The sequence below is a fragment of the Sminthopsis crassicaudata genome, chromosome 4, assembly GCF_048593235.1.
Source record: "Sminthopsis crassicaudata isolate SCR6 chromosome 4, ASM4859323v1, whole genome shotgun sequence".
Lineage (NCBI taxonomy): Eukaryota > Metazoa > Chordata > Mammalia > Dasyuromorphia > Dasyuridae > Sminthopsis > Sminthopsis crassicaudata.
The window spans coordinates 322,526,652-322,546,620 of NC_133620.1; the positions used below are offsets into that span (position 1 = coordinate 322,526,652).

Consider the following 19,969-nt stretch of genomic DNA (forward strand, 5'->3'; position numbering starts at 1 on the left):
TTTATTAATTAAAAATCTTAAGTCTTTTACAATTGTTTGCTTTTATAATGTTGATGTTATAATATAAATTGTTCTCTAGGGTCTGCTAACTATTCTGCAACAATTTATACATATCTTCTAAGGTTTCTCAAAAACCTCTTTCATCATTTTTTATAGCACTGCACTATTACATTACATTAAGATTATATCATTTGTTCATTCTCCAAATAATGAACATATGCTTAATTCATAGTTTTCAAACACAAAAAAGAATTGCTATAATTTTTTTTTCCCAATGGGACTTTTTCATGTTTATTTATTTGATCTCTTTGGAGAACAGGCCTCATATTGGCATTGTAAAGTGAAAGGACACATATGCAGTTTTTTTTGGGGGGGAGAAAAATTTCAAATTGCTTTCAAGAATGACTATATTACTTCTCAACTTCACCTAAAGTGCATCAGTGTTGCCTATTTTCTTGCAGCTCTTTCATTTGTCATTTTTCCTTTAAAAACAAACAAAAAAAAGTTTTGTTAGTATGATGAAGGTAAGATAGAACCTGAGTGACTTTAATTTGAACTTGTCTAATTATCAGCTATTTGAAGCCTTTATTTTATATGGCTCAGATAGTTTGGATTTCTTTCACAAACTGGGCTGCTAGATGGCATAGTATATAGAACCCAAACCCAGTTTTGGACATTTGCTTGATCTGCAACCCTGGACAAGTTATTTAACCTCTGATTGCTCCACTTTCCTCCCCTGTAAAAGAGGGACAATAATAGCATTTATCTCATTAGGATTTCCACAAGGATCAAATGAGATAATATTTGTAAAGCATTGAATACAGTGTCTGGCATATAGTGAGCACTTAATAAATGCTTATTTCCCTCCCTCATATACCTTGATGATTGGAGTATAGATTTTATGAATTATGGATTCTTATGAATTTGAATCACTTGCTTACATATCTTAGAAATGAAACCTTTATAAAATAAATTTGCTACAAAGATATTTTCCATTTAATTGTTTCCTTTCTAATCTTAACCGAATTGGTTTTGTTTGTGCAAAAAACTTTGTCAAAAAAAAAAAAAACTGTCAAAACTGCCTGTTTTATTTTCTGCAATGCTTTCTCTCCCTTATGTGATTAAAACAAACAAACCAAAAAAAAATAAAAACAAAAAAACTTTTCTTGACTATAAAAATGAAAGGTAATTTATTCCTTTAATTTGTTTATGTTACCCTTTTTGTCTGAGTTACATATCCATTTTGGCAGAGATGTTGTTCTAAATGTAGAGTAGTGTCCAGTTTTCCCAATAGTTTCTGTAAAAAAAAAAAAAAAAATCAGTCCTTGAACCAAAACCTCCATTTTAAGGAAGTAACCCAGGCCAAATATGTCTCTTCTTCAGGCTATACTACTGATTTCCCCAGCACTTTCTCTCTAATGACACTACTGCCTGAGGATCACCTCTTTACAGCATCCTTGTATATGTTGTCTTGCCCCTTTACATTAAAAAGTTCAAGCTATTTGAACTGGGCTTTTCTTTTGACTTTTATTTGTATTTCCAGAACATCAAAAGCACTTAATAAATATTATTATTGTTGTTATTGATGATGATGTATCTGGGGTCTTTGGGATTATTAAACAGTAAGTTACTAAGGTTTTTTGTTTCTATACATCGTTTACTTTATTTTTTCCACAGTTCAACTTCCCCATTTTTTAAACATTGCCATACTGTTTTGATGATTACTACTTTGTAGTATAGTTTAAAATCTATATTGCTAGGACCCCTTCATTTCCGCTTTTTTTTTCATTATTTTCCTTGAGATTCTTGACCTTTTATTCTCCAACTAAATTTCAATATTGCTTTTATATTTCTATATAATAATTTTTTTAATATATTGTTAAGTATGACACTAAATAAGTAATATAGTCGTTTTTATTATACAGACTTGGCTTGATCATTTAGTGATTAATATTTCTTAAATTTATAACAATATTTCTTCAATTATTCTATCTTTATTTTCATAATCAATGTTTTATGGTTGCATTCAGATAATTGTGTTTACCTTGATAGGTAGACTCCCAAGTATTTTATATATTCATTATGTGATTATTTTAAATGGAATTGTTTTTCTCTTCCTGCTGGTTTTGTTGGTAATATACATAAATTCTGAATTTATGTAGATTTGTTTCATATTCTTCAAATTTATTGAAATTATTGTCTTAGTTAAATTTTTAGTAAAGTAACACAAAGCAGATGAGGCAATGGAGCACCTAAAGTCCAGTCTCAGACTCACCTTTCCCTCTGCTTCCCTTCCCACTCAATATCTATAGCTATAAGAACTAGATTTTCTTTCTTTTTTTTTTGTTTTGTTTTTATAATTTTTTATTAATTTTATAATTATAACTTTTTTTGACAGTACATATGCATGGGTAATTTTTAACATTATCCCTTGTACTTACTTATATTCCAAATTTTCCTTCCTTCCCTCCACCCCCTTCCCTAGATGACAGGCAGTCCCATACATGTTAAATGTGTTATAGTATATCCTAGATACAATATATGTGTGTAGAACCGAATTTCTTGTTGCACAGGAAGAATTGGATTCAGAAGGTAAAAATAACCTGGGAAGAAAAATAAAAATGCAAACAGTTTACACTCATTTCCCAGTGTTTCTTCTCTGGGTGTACCTGATTCTGTCCATCAATTGGAACTGAATTAGATCTTCTCTTTATTGAAGATATCCACTTCCATCAGAATACATCCTCATACAGTATCATTGTTGAAGTGTATAATGATCTCCTAGTTCTGCTCATTTCACTCAGCATCAGTTCATGTAAGTCTCTCTAAGCCTCTCTGTATTCATTCTTATTCATCCTGCTGGTCATTTCTTACAGAACAATAATATTCATTGGCATTCATATGCCACAATTTACCCCAACCATTCTCCAATTGATGGGCATCCATTCATTTCCCAATTTCTAGCCACTACAAAAAGGGCTGCCACAAACATTTTGGCACATACAGGTCCTTTTCCCTTCTTTAGTATTTCCTTGGGATATAAGCCCAGTAGTAGCCATGCTGGATCAAAGGGTATGCACAGTTTGATAACTTTTTGGGCATAATTCCAGATTGCTCTCCAGAGTGGTTGGATTCTTTCACAACTCCACCAACAATGCATCAGTGTCCCAGTTTTCCCACAGCCCTTCCAACATTCATCATTATTTTTTCCTGTCATCTTAGCCAATCTGACAGGTATGTAGTGGTTTTAATTTGCATTTCCCTGATCAATAGTGATTTGGAACACTCTTTCATATGAGTGGAAATAGTTTCAATTTCATCCTCTGAAAATTGTCTGTTCATATCCTTTGACCATTTATCAATTGGAGAATGGCTTGATTTCTTACAAATTAGTCAGTTCCCAGTTTGTTACTTCCCTTCTAATCTTGTTTGCATTAGTTTTGTTTGTACAAAAGCTTTTTAATTTGATGTATTTTATGATCAATAATGATCCTTTGGCCACAAATTTCTTCTTCCTCCACAAGTCTGAAAGGTAAACTGTCCTATGTTCCTCTAATTTATTTATGATCTCGTTCTTTATGCCTAAATCATGGACTCATTTTGATCTTATCTTGGTATGTGATGTTAAGTATGGATCCATGCCTAATTTCTGTCATACTAATTTCCATTTTCCCAGCAGTTTTTGTCAAATAATGAATTCTTATCCCAAAAGTTGGGATCTTTGAGTTTGTCAAACACTAAATTGCTACAGTTGTTCACTGTTTTGTCCTTTGAACCTAACCTATAGCACTGATCAACTAGTCTATTTCTTAGCCAATACCAAATGGTTTTGGTGACTGCTGCTTTATAATATAGATCAGGTACAGCTAGGCCACCTTCATTTGATTTTTTTTTTCATTAATTCCTTTGAAATTCTCGACCTTTTGAAGAACTAGATTTTCTTAGTGACTGCGTGTTACAACTATTCTCTGAACTCCTCTTCCCCGATCAACTTTTAGCAAATACAGGAATTTCTAGTTATAGCTTTCCTTGTACTACCTATTTTCAAGCTATTGTGAAGATCAAATGAGAAAAAAACATGGTAAACTATGAAACTAAATATATCCATTTGTTATCTCAAAGGAGTATTATGCTAATACATATCAAAGCTCTTCCACATCATTGCATGAAAATTCTGTACATCATCATCATTATTATTATTTTATTAGTGCCTATTAGAAAAACTATAGTGAGAAGCTTGTTACACTCAGGAAAAAAAAAGAAATTGCAATAAAAATATTCTATTATGTTCTTCATGACTATGGTTATTGAATAGGGTGATTCAATCTTCAGTCAAAAGTACATGTAGGAGCAAGTTACTCCAAGAGCTGTTTGCATTCCATCTCCACACTGTAAAGTCCAGATCAGCAAAATAAATTCAGGGACACAGTAAAAGGTGGTTCTAGAAATATTCCTGATATATGTTTGAATGTACTACTAGGAATTTAGCGTAATCTACTCATTATTTTTAATTATGGCTCTAGTAATGTAGAAAGATATGGATAAGAATCAAATGAAATAGCTTAGTGAATAAGTGGACATATCTCTATCGACCCATTCCTAATGGCTTTTCTTGCCCTCATTTACCCAGTCACTTGTAATTAATTACCTGTAAAGCGTGCACATTGCTATTAACAATTAGAATGTTAACTTGAGTCAAGATTGAGAGCCATCCCTAAATGTGAGCGATCTTGGACAAGTTGTTCAACAAGCTTTAAATAGCTTAGAAGTAAGCTTCTAAATGTCTGTTATAATTCTATTGCAAAAATCTCCAATATCATTTCCTTTTAGAAATTATCATATTGTGAACAAAATGATAATAAAGACTAAAAAAAAAAATAACAATGAACAGGAATAGCAGCAACAACATCAAGGTCACAATTCAAATGGTGTTCATCATAGATCAGATCAGCTACTATAGGGTAGCTATAAGGTCCTAAGTTTTTTGAATGGCTTTAGAGAATTCCTCTCAGATTCTCCATTTAAGGAAAGCTACCTCAAAGTTTCCTACCTAGCAACTGTCCTGTACTTTATTATTGTCTCCAGAACTCATTCTCCTGCAAAACCATATCAACTCTGAAATTCTCAAATTCTCAGTATCCTCTTTCACAGGAGTCCTTCCCTTCCTCTGACTGTGTGCTAGAAGGACATCAGAGACTGAGTCCTATATCCTCCACTTAAGGAGGGAGCCTAGAGCAGTCCTCTCATGACTTCATACCCAGTGCCCAACTTCATCAAGGTACAGATTTTTCCACCCTATCTTCCTTTCAACTTCTTTTTATGTGTTGTCTTCACCTATTAGATTGTGAATTCCATGGGGGAAAGGGCTGTTTTTTGTATTTCTTTGTATCCCCAGTGCTTAGTTCTGGCACATAGAGGTGCTTAATAAATGTATATGAATTGAATAATTAAATATAAATTATTCCAGAGTGCCAGTTAATACTGCCACTCAATACAGCATCACTACTAAATTTACTGTTCCCTAAACTACTAAAACTACTCACTCTGTTCAGGATTGGGTCTGATTCAGGTCAATTTACATTCAATATAGGAGCAAAACAGGAACTTGTGGTCCATTCAACATTTTTTAAAATTTATTTTATTTTCAATTATTGGAACAAAACAATCATCTTTATAACACAGTATGATTAAAAAAAAAAGATGATTTTACATGAAACTGCAAATCTATCATGTATAACCTGCTTCCCTCAAATATACACATTATCATGTAAATTTCTTTCTCTTTCTTTCTTTCTTTCCTCCTCCCTCCCCCATCCTTGAGATGTCTACCATTAGACACAAACAGGTATATATGTAAAATTATTCTACATGTATTTCTTTTTTATTAGTTCTTTTTCTGGATGCAAATAGCATCTTCTTCATGTTTCTTTTATTTTTAGTTTGTGTATTGTGTAGTTAAAAAGACTCATTCACTCAAAGTCTTTCTTAAAATAATATTGTTGTTACTATATTCAATGTCCTCCTGGTTCTACTCATTTTGTTCTTCATTTTATGCAAGTCTTTTCATTTCCTTCTAAGATCATTGAGCTCATCATTTTGTATATCACAGTAGTATTCCATCACAACCATACACCACAACTTGTTCAACCATTCCCCAATTGATGAAGATGCCTGCAATTTCAGTTCTTTGCCACTGCAAAGAGAACTGCTATAAACACCCCATTTGCATTCAAAATTATAATTACTATTTGTGAATTTTCTTCCATCTTATTTTGACTTACTATTTTCTTTCTCAACCTCTGTTTTTATCCTATTCCTGTTACCTTATCTTCGCCCTCATCCTTTCACCCTCCCCCACTATCCAGAACTCAAAAGTCCTTTCATCCCCTTTCCCAACCCCCAATCCCAATCCAGACATTCCTCTAAAAATCCCTCCCCCACCCTATCCTCCTGTTTTCTCACCTCAATATATGTTCAAAAGGCTTCTACATCCCTCTAGATGTACATGCTATTTTCTCTTCAACCCAGATGAGTGTAAGGTTCCAACATTACCAATCCTCCACTTCCACCTGCATCCTCTGTATTATTTCTTTTCACACACTGTTTTTATAAAATAATTGTAATATATATATATATATATATATATATATATATATATATATATATATATATATACATATATATATATAATTAAAATATAATTGTTCCCTTTTGCCTTTTCCTACCCAATTTCATTTTTCAGAATCATTTCATCTTATACAAGTCAGCCCCAATCTTTCTTTCCAACTACCATAAAATGAGATTTGCTTAGCCATTACAGGAGGCTATTCCACAAAGATAAATATTGGGAATATCTCACACTGATTTAGCTTAGCAAAGCTCTTTTGCTTAAATTACTTGCTATCATCCACCAAGTGTCACAGCATCCATGGAGCTCCTCTTGGCTACTCTCTATTTAGGAAATGAGGAAATGATTATATAGTCTGAGAGTAACCACCTAAGCCAATCAAGTCATAAGGAAAGTTTCAATACCCATTTAAGGAAAAATTAGCCTGGGTTCCCTGAGAGGAACCATCAGAGAGGTATTACCAAATTGCTGCCCCATTCTTCCACAGAAGTTGAGTAGGGGGTCTCTCTCATTCTCTTCCAGGGACTCAGTATGATCAAGTGTGGTCACCAAGAAAGCTAAAATAGGGCTTCTTAAACTTTTCCCACTCATGAGCCCTTTTTGCTCATGATCCCAGGTATATAGGTATATAAAACAAACATTACTGAGATGATAAAAGGCTAGGCTAGGGATCTGAGACACCACACCATTACTGGAGATGAGGATAAAACTGTTGTTTCAAGAGTCAGTTCAAATATTCAACAAGGACAGTCAGTGAACCAGGAAAAAAAAAAAAAGCAGTTCTAAAGAGTTAGGTCCTCATAGGTCCCTACCTATGAAGGACTATTAGACAAAGTCAATGGGGTCCTTTATTTCATTGAAAGAACTTTCAACATACCACTAGAAGGGCCCTTGCTACAGCATTTATATATATGTGATTATCTAGTCTCTCCATCCTCCATATTTGCAGAACCCTTTTTCTATTTCAGCAATGATATAAACCACTGTAACATCTCTTTCCAACATATATTATGCCAGTTGTCATGGAATGGACAAGATTCAAGACATTTTGAGTTTAGGTAGTTTAGGTTCAATGTTGGAATGAATTGAAACACCTAGAGTCCATCTAATATTTTACAAAAGAAAGTTTATTTAGCTATTGAAGAGAAGGAATTCTCAATTAGATATAGCATTTAGCTTGGGTAGATGTAGCCTTCTTTCTCCTCCCCACCCCTTTACCAATATTCATGTGAAAATATGGCTGGTCAGCAGGGCAAGATTTCATCAGTCACACAACTTTGGAACTTCTACTAAATCTGAAGGAACTCAGCTCCAAATAAGAGGGCCTTTTTGTGGCACTAGACATAAGGTTTTTAACCTGGGGTCCATGGACAGAAGAAAAGGGTCTACGGATAGATTTTATTTAATTATGAATGTAGGTCACAAACTACAGTAGTTTTAGTACTATTTTTGGTGACTATCACTAACAAAAATCACAGGCATGTTTCCTATTATATTACAGTTATTGCAGCTATCTCAAAGTATCATTTATGCTTATTGCTATTTCAAAGTCACTATGGTTATTAGAACAACCACTGGATCACATATGACCACAGTCTTTCTCTCTGTAGATATTTGTGACACAATATAAGGGTCAACTGTGAATGATATCAGAGTTGAGAACCATTTATTTGTATTATTGACTACCCTTTCCCCCAGTATCTGAAGGCTAGATATGTAACATGTCACCTATCTCCTAAGATTCCTCAGTACTCTTAAAGATATTGAGAATGTCTAAACTCACTGATAATGCCTTTGGCCCCAATTCATATTGTTACCTACTAGGTAGATTCTTTAAACTCCAATTCCATTTAACCACTTGCAATGGAATTAGCTTTTTAAAAGGAATAATAGCAAATATACATATAATTTAGCTCAATTCCTATACATCATAGTCCCAGATCCAAGTTCAAAACTTCTTTCCCTCAGGTTTGAGTTTTACTACTCTGGCTTCTTAGGGCCTTCCTGCCTAGTTAGCTAAATACAATAGTCTGCCTATAATCCTGGTTGCTAATGGCTTAAATTTTCAAACCAGTGGGATCACCCATGTCACTTAAAACTGAAGACAAAGGAAACAGAACAGAAACAAATACAATTACTGGTATAAAAGAGAATGGGAGAAAAGAGAATGTCTTCTTTCCTAGTTCATAGTATTCACACTGTGAGCAAACTGTGATCTTCAATCTCCAACAGGAAAGAGAACACTGGGGAAAAAACTGTTCCAGTCTGGCAATTTTAAAAGATGCAGCCAGTTTAGCAAACAATCGAAGGAAACTACTCCCACTCACTTAGGAGAAAAATGCAGGATGCAGAGAATCTCCATATTAGCAGATCTGGCCTGCATAGGATAACCCCTCTTACACGTTATTTCTTTTTATTTCTTAGCTATGTATTTTCAAAATATATGCATAGATAGGTTTCAATATTCACTATTGCAAAACCTTGTGTTCCAATTTGTTTCCCCCTCCCTTTCACCCCTCCTCCCTTTCATCCCCTTAGACAGCAAGTAATCCAATATATGTTAAACATGGACATTTCTTCTGTATGTATTTTCACAATTATCATGCTGCACAAGAAAAATCAGATCAAAAAGGGGAAAAAATGAGAAATGAAAAAAAAGGCAAGCAAACAACAACAAAAAAGTAAAAATGTTACATTGTATCCACTTTCAGTTACCAGATTCCTCTGGATGGGTGCAGATGGCTTTCTCCATCACAAGTACATTGGCACTGGCCTGAATTACCTTACTATTGTAAAGAGCCACATTTATCAGAATTGATGATTGTATAATCTTTGCTATTGCTCTCTACCATGTTTTCTTGGATCTACTTCATTCACTTAGCATCAGTTCATATAAGTTTTTCCAGGCTTTTCTGAAATCATCCTCCTGATCGATTCTTATAGAACAATACTATTCCATAACATTTATGTATTATAATTTATTCAGCCATTCCCCACTTGATGGACATCCCCTTGATGAGGTTTAGAGTGGTCTAGATTCCTGGTGGTCTAGAGGTTAGTGGCTATAAGAGAGTTATTAAGAATCCCCATTAAATCAGCTGCAGATTTTAGGAGTGAAAGAATTCACTCATTCCCAAATATTAGTTGCAAAATAAAAGTTTATTGTGAAATAGCAATCAGTTTACCCAGAGACTGACTTCTACAGTAGCAGATCTATGAAAAATGGAGCTCTGCACTGAGGATGCAATTCTCAATGGACAGAAAGTCCTGGCAGCTGAGTGAGCTACCAAGGTCCATCTGCAAAGACTTTAGTTGATGGAAGATTATTATATTGGGTGTCTTGGTGGGAGTTGGGAAGCCCGAGAAGATCAGAACCAGTGGGCACTGGGCAGCCCAAGTTGGCTCAGATCCAGTGGGAGCTGGGATAAGCCCAGATGTCCTATTGGAATTCAAAGGGATGCTTTTTGACCAGGATTTGTGAATCAAAGGCTCTGGCATCCAGGAAAGACAACTTGTCTGGGGAGAATATGCCTCAGCCAGGAGGGGCTGAGAATCTGAAAGGAGTCATAAATCAATGGGAAATATAGTTTCTTAAAGGGACCCCCAACCTGCTTCACCCTCAGTTTCCAGTTCCTTGCCACTACAGAAAGGGCTTCTACAAACATTTTTGTACCCAGTAGAGACACTACTGGATTAACAGGTATGCACAATTTTACACATTATTTCTAAGAAAGTACAGAAAACCACATGAAACCCATAAACAATAGCCAAGTTCCAGGAAGAAAAGTAGTCCTGAGATACCACTATAATCTGCATGTCTACCAGAGAGTTACAAATAGATTAAAACTTTTTTTCACTTAATTGACAAACAAATTTCTTGGATATCCTATACTTTTTTTAACATACAAATTGCTTCTCTATATTTAGCTTTATCAAATTACTTAAAACATCCCCTTCAAAAATAGTTTTAAAAATATAAATTCAATAAAATATTTTAAGATTTATTTACTTTATAGAGACCCAATTTAAATTAAAATTGCAAGGAAAAGAAAATATGAGGGGAACCATTTATTTTATGGTTTTACTTTTATTAATTAATGACAGGACACAAAAGCTACAATTTTTTTTAATGTAGAAAAATCCTTGCAAAAAGAAGTATATAGTCAGCAAAACTGAAAGAACTTTTTACAATTACCCATACTGAAAGTAAAATGAAAAAGTTTTGGTTTTACTTTGGGGAAATAGGGTTAAGAGGAAGAATACTATTCAAAAACATTGGGACACTTCCAAAAAAAAATCAGATTTGCCATTTCACAAACCTTTTCTTGAAACATCAAAAAAAGTCAATTTCTGACTTAGCAATTTTTAGATGACTTTAGCAAACCACAGATACTAGAAATGTCCAAACTGGTTTGTGGATTGTAACCACAACAATAACAACAACAACAACAAAATCCCAAGGAAGTTTCCCTTGTCAAAAGAGCAATATGTTCTAGAATAATTAATGTTTTTAGCATCTAGAAGTATGTCATTGAAGTACTGGCAGCCTCATCATTTCTCTTAAATATTTAATTGGATAAAACTACAGATATCTCTAAATGTAGCCAGCTTCTTATATTTTTGTTTTGTTTTGTTTGTTGGTTGTTGTTGTTGTTATGTTCATGCATTCAGAGAATTCCTTTTTTTCCTTCAATAATATTTTATTTTTCAAAATACATGTCAAGACAGTTTTGAAGCAGGTTGGGGGTCCCTTTAAGAAACTGTATTTCCTATTGATTTGTGACTCCTTTCAGATTCTCAGCCCCTCCTGGCTGAGGCATATTCTCCCCAGACAAGTTGTCTTTCCTGGATGCCAGAGCCTTTGATTCACAAATCCTGGTCAAAAAGCATCCCTTTGAATTCCAATAGGACATCTGGGCTTATCCCAGCTCCCACTGGATCTGAGCCAACTTGGGCTGCCCAGTCCCCACTGGTTCTGATCTTCTCGGGCTTCCCAACTCCCACCAAGACACCCAATATAATAATCTTCCATCAACTAAAGTCTTTGCAGATGGACCTTGGTAGCTCACTCAGCTGCCAGGACTTTCTGTCCATTGAGAACTATATCCTCAGTGCAAAAGTCCATTTTCCATAGATCTGCCACTATAGAAGTCAGTCTCTGGGTAAACTGATTGCTATTTCACAATAAACTTTTATTTTGCAACTAATATTTAGGAATGAGTGGATTCTTTCACTCCTAAAACCTGCAGCTGATTTAATGGGGATTCTTAATAACTCTCTTATAGCCACTAACCTCTAGACCACCAGGAATCTAGAACACACTAAACCTCATCAATTTCAACATTCATTCTTATAATATTTTTTGTTCCAAATTTTTCTCCCTGCTTTCCTTACCTCTCACTTCCCTAAGACAGTAAGCAATCTGACATGGGTTAAATATGTGCAATTTTTAAAAACATATGTCCATATTTGTCATGTTGTGAAAGAAAAATCAGACTAAAGGGGGGGAAACCATGAGAAAGAAAAAACAATCAAAAAAGGTGAAAATTCTATACTTTGTTCCACATTCAGTCTCCATAGTTCTCTCTCTGGATGCAAATGACATTTTCCATCCGGAATCTATTGGAATTACCTTGAATCACCTCATTGTTGAAAAGAGTCAAGTCCATCACAGCTGATTATCACATAACCTTGTTATTATTGTGTATAATGTTCTCCTGGTTCTGCTCATTTCCCTCAGTACCAGTTCATGCAAGTCTCTCCAGACTTTTTCTGAAATCAGTCTGCTCATCATTTCTTAGAGAACAATAATATTCCATAAGATTCATATACCATAACTTATTCAGCCATTGTCCAACTGATAGGCATCCACTTAGTTTCCAATTTTTTGCCACTACAATAAAAAAGCTGCTACAAACATTTTTGCACATGTGGGGTCCTTTTCTCTTTTTTATGATCTCTTTGGGATACAAACCCAGCAGTGACATTACTGGATCAAAGGATACACACAGTTTGATAGCATTTGGGGCACAGGAACTCTTTTTTTGTGAGTCTCTTTTGGAGATAGGGAAGATCTTCAGAAAGTAGGATTTTTAGCTGTTGTAAATGAAATTGGGGAATCAAGGAATTAAGGTGAGGGTGGAGAATATTCCAGGTATGGAGATTAACCAGTAAAAATCCATGAAGTCAAGAGAGGTACTAGAATCATCAGCATAGATGAATATTAGTTTAACCCATAGAATGGAATAATTGGAGTCATGAGAAATGAGGATATCACCCAATGAAATAATATAAAGGGAAAAGAGAAAAGAATCCATGATGTAGCCCGGGTGACAACCAAAGTTAGATTGAACTTGGTTAGTGGATGAAGATTCAGCAAAAGAGACCAATAAATAGCAACATCAAGAAAACCTATAGATGACAAAATGACAAGAAGGAAAAAGTGATTGATAGTGTCAAAAGTTTCAGAGAGAACAAGAAGAATGAATCTTGAGAAAAGGACAAAAAGAATTTGATACTGAAGAAATTACTGGTAACATTGGAGAGAATAGTTTCAATTAAAGAATGTTGTTATGCTATTTAAAAAATAAAAATAATGTTAGATGTCAAATTGCAGAGAGATTAAAAGAGATTGAGAGGGGAGAAACTAGAGGCATTTAATAATATATGAATTTAGAAATACCTTTTGATCATTATTGAGTCTGTATCCCAAAGAGATCATAAAAGAGAGAAAAGGGCCCACATGTACAAAAAAATGTGTGTAGCAGCCCTAGCCCTTTTTTTAGTGACAAGGAACTGGAAATTTAGTGGATATCCATCATTTGGAGAATGGCTGAAAAAGTCATGGTATATGAATATAATACAATATTATTGTTCTCTAAGAAATGATGAACAGACTTATTTTAGAAAAACCTCGAAAGACTTAATATGAATTAATGCTGAGAAAAATGAACAAAATCAGGAGAATATCGTACACAGTAACAAGAAGATTATGAGATGAGTAAAGTCCAATATGATGGACTTTACTCTTTTCAATCATCAGATAATTCCAAATTCAAGGTAATTCCAAAAGACTTGGGATGTAAAATGCCATTTACATCCAGGGAGAGAACTATGGAGAAATCAAATGTGAATCAAATTTTAGTATTTTCACATTTTTTGTTTGTTTGTTTTTTCTTTCTCATGTTTTTTTTTTTTTCCCCCCTGCTGGTCTGATTTTTCTTTCACAACTTGACAAATATGGAAATATATTTAAAAGAACTGTACATATTTAATCTATATCAGATTGCTTGCTGTCTTAGGGCGGGGAGAGATAAGAGAAAGAGGGAGAAAACATTTGAAACACAAAGTCTTACAAAAATGAATTTTGATAGAGATGCCATAGTCAGGATGACATAAGATTTGGCAGCTTCTTTATTAAAGGATTGGAGGACTTGGAATATAATATTTAGGAGAGCAATGGAATTAGAATTATAACCAAGAATCATCTGCCCAGCAAAACTGAGCATAATCCTGAAGGGGAAGAAAAGGTGAGTGTTCAGTGAAATACAGGATTTTTAAGCTTTCATGATAAAAAGACCAAAGTTGAATAGAAAATTTGATTTTCAAGTACAGGATAAGGAGGTAATCAAGGAAAGGGAAATCATAAAGGACTTAACAAGGTCTATCAGTTTACATCCCTACATGGGAAGATGATACTTGTAACTCATAAGACTTTCTCATTACTGAGGCAACTAGGACAGAGGGCACTATACAACTATACAGAGGGCACAAGTATGAATTGAATATAAAGGGATAATATCTAAAAAATAAAATAAAATCAAGGGTATGAGAGTGGATGTATTAGGGAAAAGGGAAAGGGAGAGCTGGAAGGATGTCAATTATCTGCCATAAAAGAGGCAAGAAAAAGCTTTTATAATGGAGGGGAAATAAGGGAAAGGAGGAAGAGTGAGTGAAATTTACTTTCATCAGAATTGGCTCAAAGAAGGAACAACATATACATTCAATATGGCTATAGAAATATATATTTACCTTGCATGAAAGTAGGAAGGAAAGGGGATATGAAAAGGGGGGAAGGTGATAGAAGATAAGGTATATTAGGAGAGGGAATAGTAAGAAGCAAAACACTTTTGATGAGGGACATAGTGAAAAGTAAGAGAGGATCGAATAAGGAAATAGAGTTAGCAATGGTAATTATGAAAAGAATTTTGAAGCAAGTTTCTCTGATGAAGTCTTCATTTCTTAAAAGTATAAGGAACTGAGTCAAATTTATTAAAAAAATTCCCCAATTGATAAATGATCAAAAGATAGGATATATGCCCAAAGGGATATAAAATCACGCATACCCTTTGACCTAACAATACCACTTCTAGATATGATCTCAAAAGAGATTTTTTTTTAAAGGAAAAAAAAATGTGTATAAAAATATCTATAGCAACTCTTTTCTCAGGGCAAAGAAGTGGAAATTGAGGGGATGTCATCAATTGGGTTAAATAAATTGTCATGTAAGTATGAGGGAATATTATTGTTCTTTAAGAAATTATAAGCATGAGCTCAAGCAAAGTGAAATGTACAGTGTATACATTAATAACAAAGTTGTGGGATAATTCCAGCTCTGAATGACTTGCTATTCTCAGCGATACAATAATCTAAGACTACTCTGAAGGTCTTATGATGAAAAGTGCTATCCATATCCAGAGAAAGAACTAATTGTGTCTTTTTTTTATTAATTTTTATAATTATAACATTTTCTTTGACAGTACATATGCATAGGTAATTTTATTTTTTAAAACATTATCCCTTGTACTCCCTTCTGTTCCGAATTTTTCCCCTCCTTCCCTCCACCCCCTCCCCTAGATGTCAGACATTCCCATACATATTAAATATCTTATAGTATATCCTAGGTACAATATATATGTGCAGAACCGAATTTTGTTGTTGTTGTTGTTGTTGCAAAGGAAGGATTGTATTCAGAAGGTAAAAATAATCTGGGAAGAAAGACAAAACAAAACAAAACAAAAAAAAAACAATGCTCACAGTTTACACTCATTTCCAAGTGTTCCTTCTCTGGGTGTAGTTGTTTCTGTCCATCACTGATCAACTGGAAGTGAGTTGGATCTTCTTTATGTTGAAGATATCCACTTCCATCAGAATACATCCTCATACAGTATCATTGTTGAAGTGTACAGCGATCTTCTGGTTCTGCTCTTTTCACTGAGCATCAGTTGATGTAAGTCTCTCCAAGCCTCTCTGTATTCCTCCTGTTGGTCATTTCTTACAGAACAATAATATTCCATAACATTCATATACCGTAATTTACCCAACCAGTCTCCAATTGATGGACATCCATTCATTTTCCAGTTTCTAGCCACTACAAAAAGGGCTGCCACAAACATTTTGGCACATACAGGTCCCTTTCTCTTTTTTAGTATTTCCTTGGGATATAAGCCCAGTAGTAGCACTGCTGGGTCAAAGGGTATGCACGGTTTGATAACTTTTTGGGCATAATTCCAGATTGCTCTCTAGAATGGTTGGATTCTTTCACAACTCCACCAACAATGCACCAGTGTCCCAGTTTTCTCACAGCCCCTCCAACATTCATCATTATTTGTTCCTGTCATCTTAGCCAATCTGACAGGTGTGTAGTGGTATCTCAGAGTTGTCTTAATTTGCATTTCTCTGATCAGTAGTGATTTGGAACACTCATATGAGTGGAAATAGTTTCAATTTCATCATCTGAAAATTGTCTGTTCATATCCTTTGACCATTTATCATTTGGAGAATGGCTTGATTTCTTATAAATTAAAGTCAATTCTCTGTATATTTTGGAGATGAGGTCCTTATCATAACCTTTAACTGTAAAAATGTTTTCCCAATTTGTTACTTCCCTTCTAATCTTGTTTGCATTAGTTTTGTTTGTGCAGAAACTTTTTAATTTGGTGTAATCAAAATTTTCTATTTTGTGATCAATAATGGTCTCTAGTTCTCCCTTGGACACAAATTCCTTCCTCCTCCACAAGTCTGAGAGGTAAACCATCCCATGTTCCTCCAATTTATTTATGATTTCGTTCTTTATGCCTGAATCTTGGACCCATTTTGATCTTATCTTAGTATGTGGTATTAAATGTGAGTCCATGCCTAGTTTCTGCCATTAATTGCATTTTAATACAGACTGAAGCACACTTTTTTTTTTAGAATTTTTTTTTCCCACAGTATATATGCATAATTTTTTAATAATATTATCCCTTGTATTCATTTTTCCAAATTATCCCCCCCTCCCTTGCTCCCTCCCCCCGATGACAGGCAATCCCATACATTTTACATGTGTTACAGTATAACCCAGATACAATATATGTGTGTAAATACCATTTTCTTGTTGCACATTAAATATTAGATTCCGAAGGTATAAGTAACCTGGGTAGATAGACAGTAGTGCTAACAATTTACATTCACTTCCCAGTGTTCCTTCTCTGGGTGTAGTTATTTCTGTCCATCATTGATCAACTGGAAGTGAGTTGGATCTTCTTTATGTTGAAGATATCCACTTCCATCAGAATACATCCTGAAGCACACTTTTTAAAAACTTTCTTTTTTTCTTGACAGCTTTTTTTTTGGGGGGGGGAGGATTGATATTTTCTTTTGCAACATGTTTTTCATGGAAATGTTTTGCACAATTTCACATGGACCTTCTCAATGGAGGGTGGAGGAGTAAGGAAGAAGGAGAATCTGGAGCTCAAAATTTTAAACACAAATATTAAAAAAATTTTACATGTGACTAAGGAAAATAATTTTTAAAAACAAAGATGAAAGTAGCCATTGGAAAAAGTTAAATATACTATGTGTTTTGGACCCCCAAAAATGAATGTTGAACTCTATCTCTACATATATTTAAAAAAATAAAAACTGTTGAGAAAAAAATAATAGATGACTTTGTCAAAGAGTTTAGAGGAGAAAGAGGGAAAAGGTACAGGGCAAGAGATAACCATCTGTCTCATTTTCCTGAATCATTATAAGCAAATCTAATCACTAGAAAAATTGTTCTGAAACTTCTACCATGACCTTCTGAGGTTGTGGTTAACTAATTATCAATGTCCACAGATCTGTTGACCTACAATTTCTTTTTTATTTAATTGCCCTACAATTTCAATCTTGAGTTTGCAGATTTGGACTGTCTATTCCAAAATCCCATGGTTTCCCTAAGTTCTTTAGTAACCTCTACAACTAGAATATTGGACAGGAAATGTTGCCAAGTTTATCCTTTCCCTACGGACAAATTAGATGTTACCCTGTGATTGTAATATACTTGATTGAGTTTCCAGATTCACTGATAGATACAAATATGCAATTTCTTCATCATCAGAATCATTTTATTTTAAAATATTATCTGACAGACTTTTTTCAAAAGATGAGCTCTTCTTTTCCACTTAGCTGATAGTCCAACACTACTTTTCACAAGCAGATTTGTACCTCAGTAAATTTGCCCAGTTTTTCAATAGAGAATGTCTTTGTAAGATCTTGCCCATTTTTGTGACTATTTTGGAAGCAGTCAAATATCAAGTGTATGGGGCTTTCCATAAATCTCTTATCTTATGTGTTCCCTATATACCAAGATTTCTTAGCAGAAATTAGCGCTTGTTAGATCTTGTCAGTGAACTTTACATCATGTTGTCATTTGTTTTTAGCACATCCTTTCAGAGGCTGAAGCCAGTATGTAAGCTTCCTTTGCTCTATCTCTTGACCAACACATGATGTTGATGCCTTAATTCTCCAATTTCTGAAACTCCAAAGCAGAAATCAATGGCAAACATGGTTCTCACCTAATCATTAGTAATATGGGTAAAACCTGTGGTTCCATTCCTGGTAGAATGCCACACGTAGTGTCCACTACAATTTTTGCTTCAGTCTCAAGGTCCTTGGCAGATTTAGTTGATCAAACTTTTAATCTTCATTGGGGTTTTAGATGTTTAGAATCCTACCAAGGCCAAGGTAACCTTAAATAGTTTGCTTTCATCATCATTTACTTGATCATGGTAGATTCTGGCAAGGAAGTCATATGTTGAAAAACATTTTTACATAACACTTCTTCATTCTATGGTACTTTATTTTGAACCCATAAAGCACAGATCAGACAGTTGATATAATCAATAAATAAGCAATTTATGCCTTTGTGGAGAGTAGCATGACTGCTCTCCTATCTTCATTTTAGGGGGATTTAGTTCATCATTGTACCAGTGTCCAATGGGCTTCAGGGAAAGAATTGAAAGTCAAAATGTACTTACCAAGTGGAAAACAATTTTTGGTAATTAAAAATCTGTCTTGTTACAAGTGGTGCAAACAAATGGAATATTCAGATGAATTGGAAGCTATAATTGAAGAAGATGATGGTGATGGAGGATGTAGATATATATATCATAACTCATGTATTATAGAAGTTTAGAAGTAGTTAAGGAGATTCCCTTGAAAAGCAAGGCTCCTCATTTTTATATAATGATGAAGAAGAAGTAGATATGGAAGAATATGAAGAGAATGGACTCCTGGAGATAGATGAGGCTTATCTGAACACAAGACAAATAACAAAACTAAAAGTGAGTGGGAAGTGAAGATGCTATTTTACAAACTAGAATTTGCAATCTTTATATCACATACAACAATTTTTTATCAGATTCTAAGACTCTGGTTATTGGATTATTATAAGCAACAGCAACCTTTTAAGACAGTAGTCAAAAACAAACAAACAAAAAAGACAGCAATCAAAAATAGATGAAAAAAACAGTGAGCATTAAAAATCATCTTCATCTTCTACCACCTCCATGAGTTCAATTCAGTCATGTAGATAAGCTGTGGTGATAAAAAAAAAAATCACTGAGATAGTTGCAGAAGGAGAACTTGGTATCTTTTCATTTCCTTGAAATTTGAACATTATTATTTCAATAATAGAATATGGCCAAATGAATATAATTTCTATAATAAAAGGACTTACATTTAATCATCAAAGAAAAAAAGACATTCCTTTTATTTCTTTGCACACAGGTTTTTATTAAATAAAACTGATCATGGAATATTTTTTCTTTAGTAAATAAACATAAGTTCCTTTATTACAGAAATTATATTCATAAGTATGTATGATCACATCTATGGGTTAATTCTTTTAAAATTAGAATAAATAATTAGCATAGAATTTATTACCTTTTCATTACATTGTGAAGTGTCTTGAGAAATCATTCTGTTGTTGGATAATAGCTTATATTGTGTTCTCCTCATTCCGCTCACTTTACGTCACTTTATATGTCTTGCTTGGTATTGCTGAAACTATACCCTTTATTATTTCTTATGGTACAATAA

At 34.0% G+C, this 19,969-nt stretch overlaps 1 pseudogene; it reads left to right on the forward strand.

Moving 5' to 3' along the window:
- Positions 1-518: 518 nt before the first annotated feature.
- LOC141540786 (ubiquitin-like-conjugating enzyme ATG3 pseudogene) lies at positions 519-19,536 on the forward strand (annotated as a pseudogene).
- Positions 19,537-19,969: the final 433 nt, after the last annotated feature.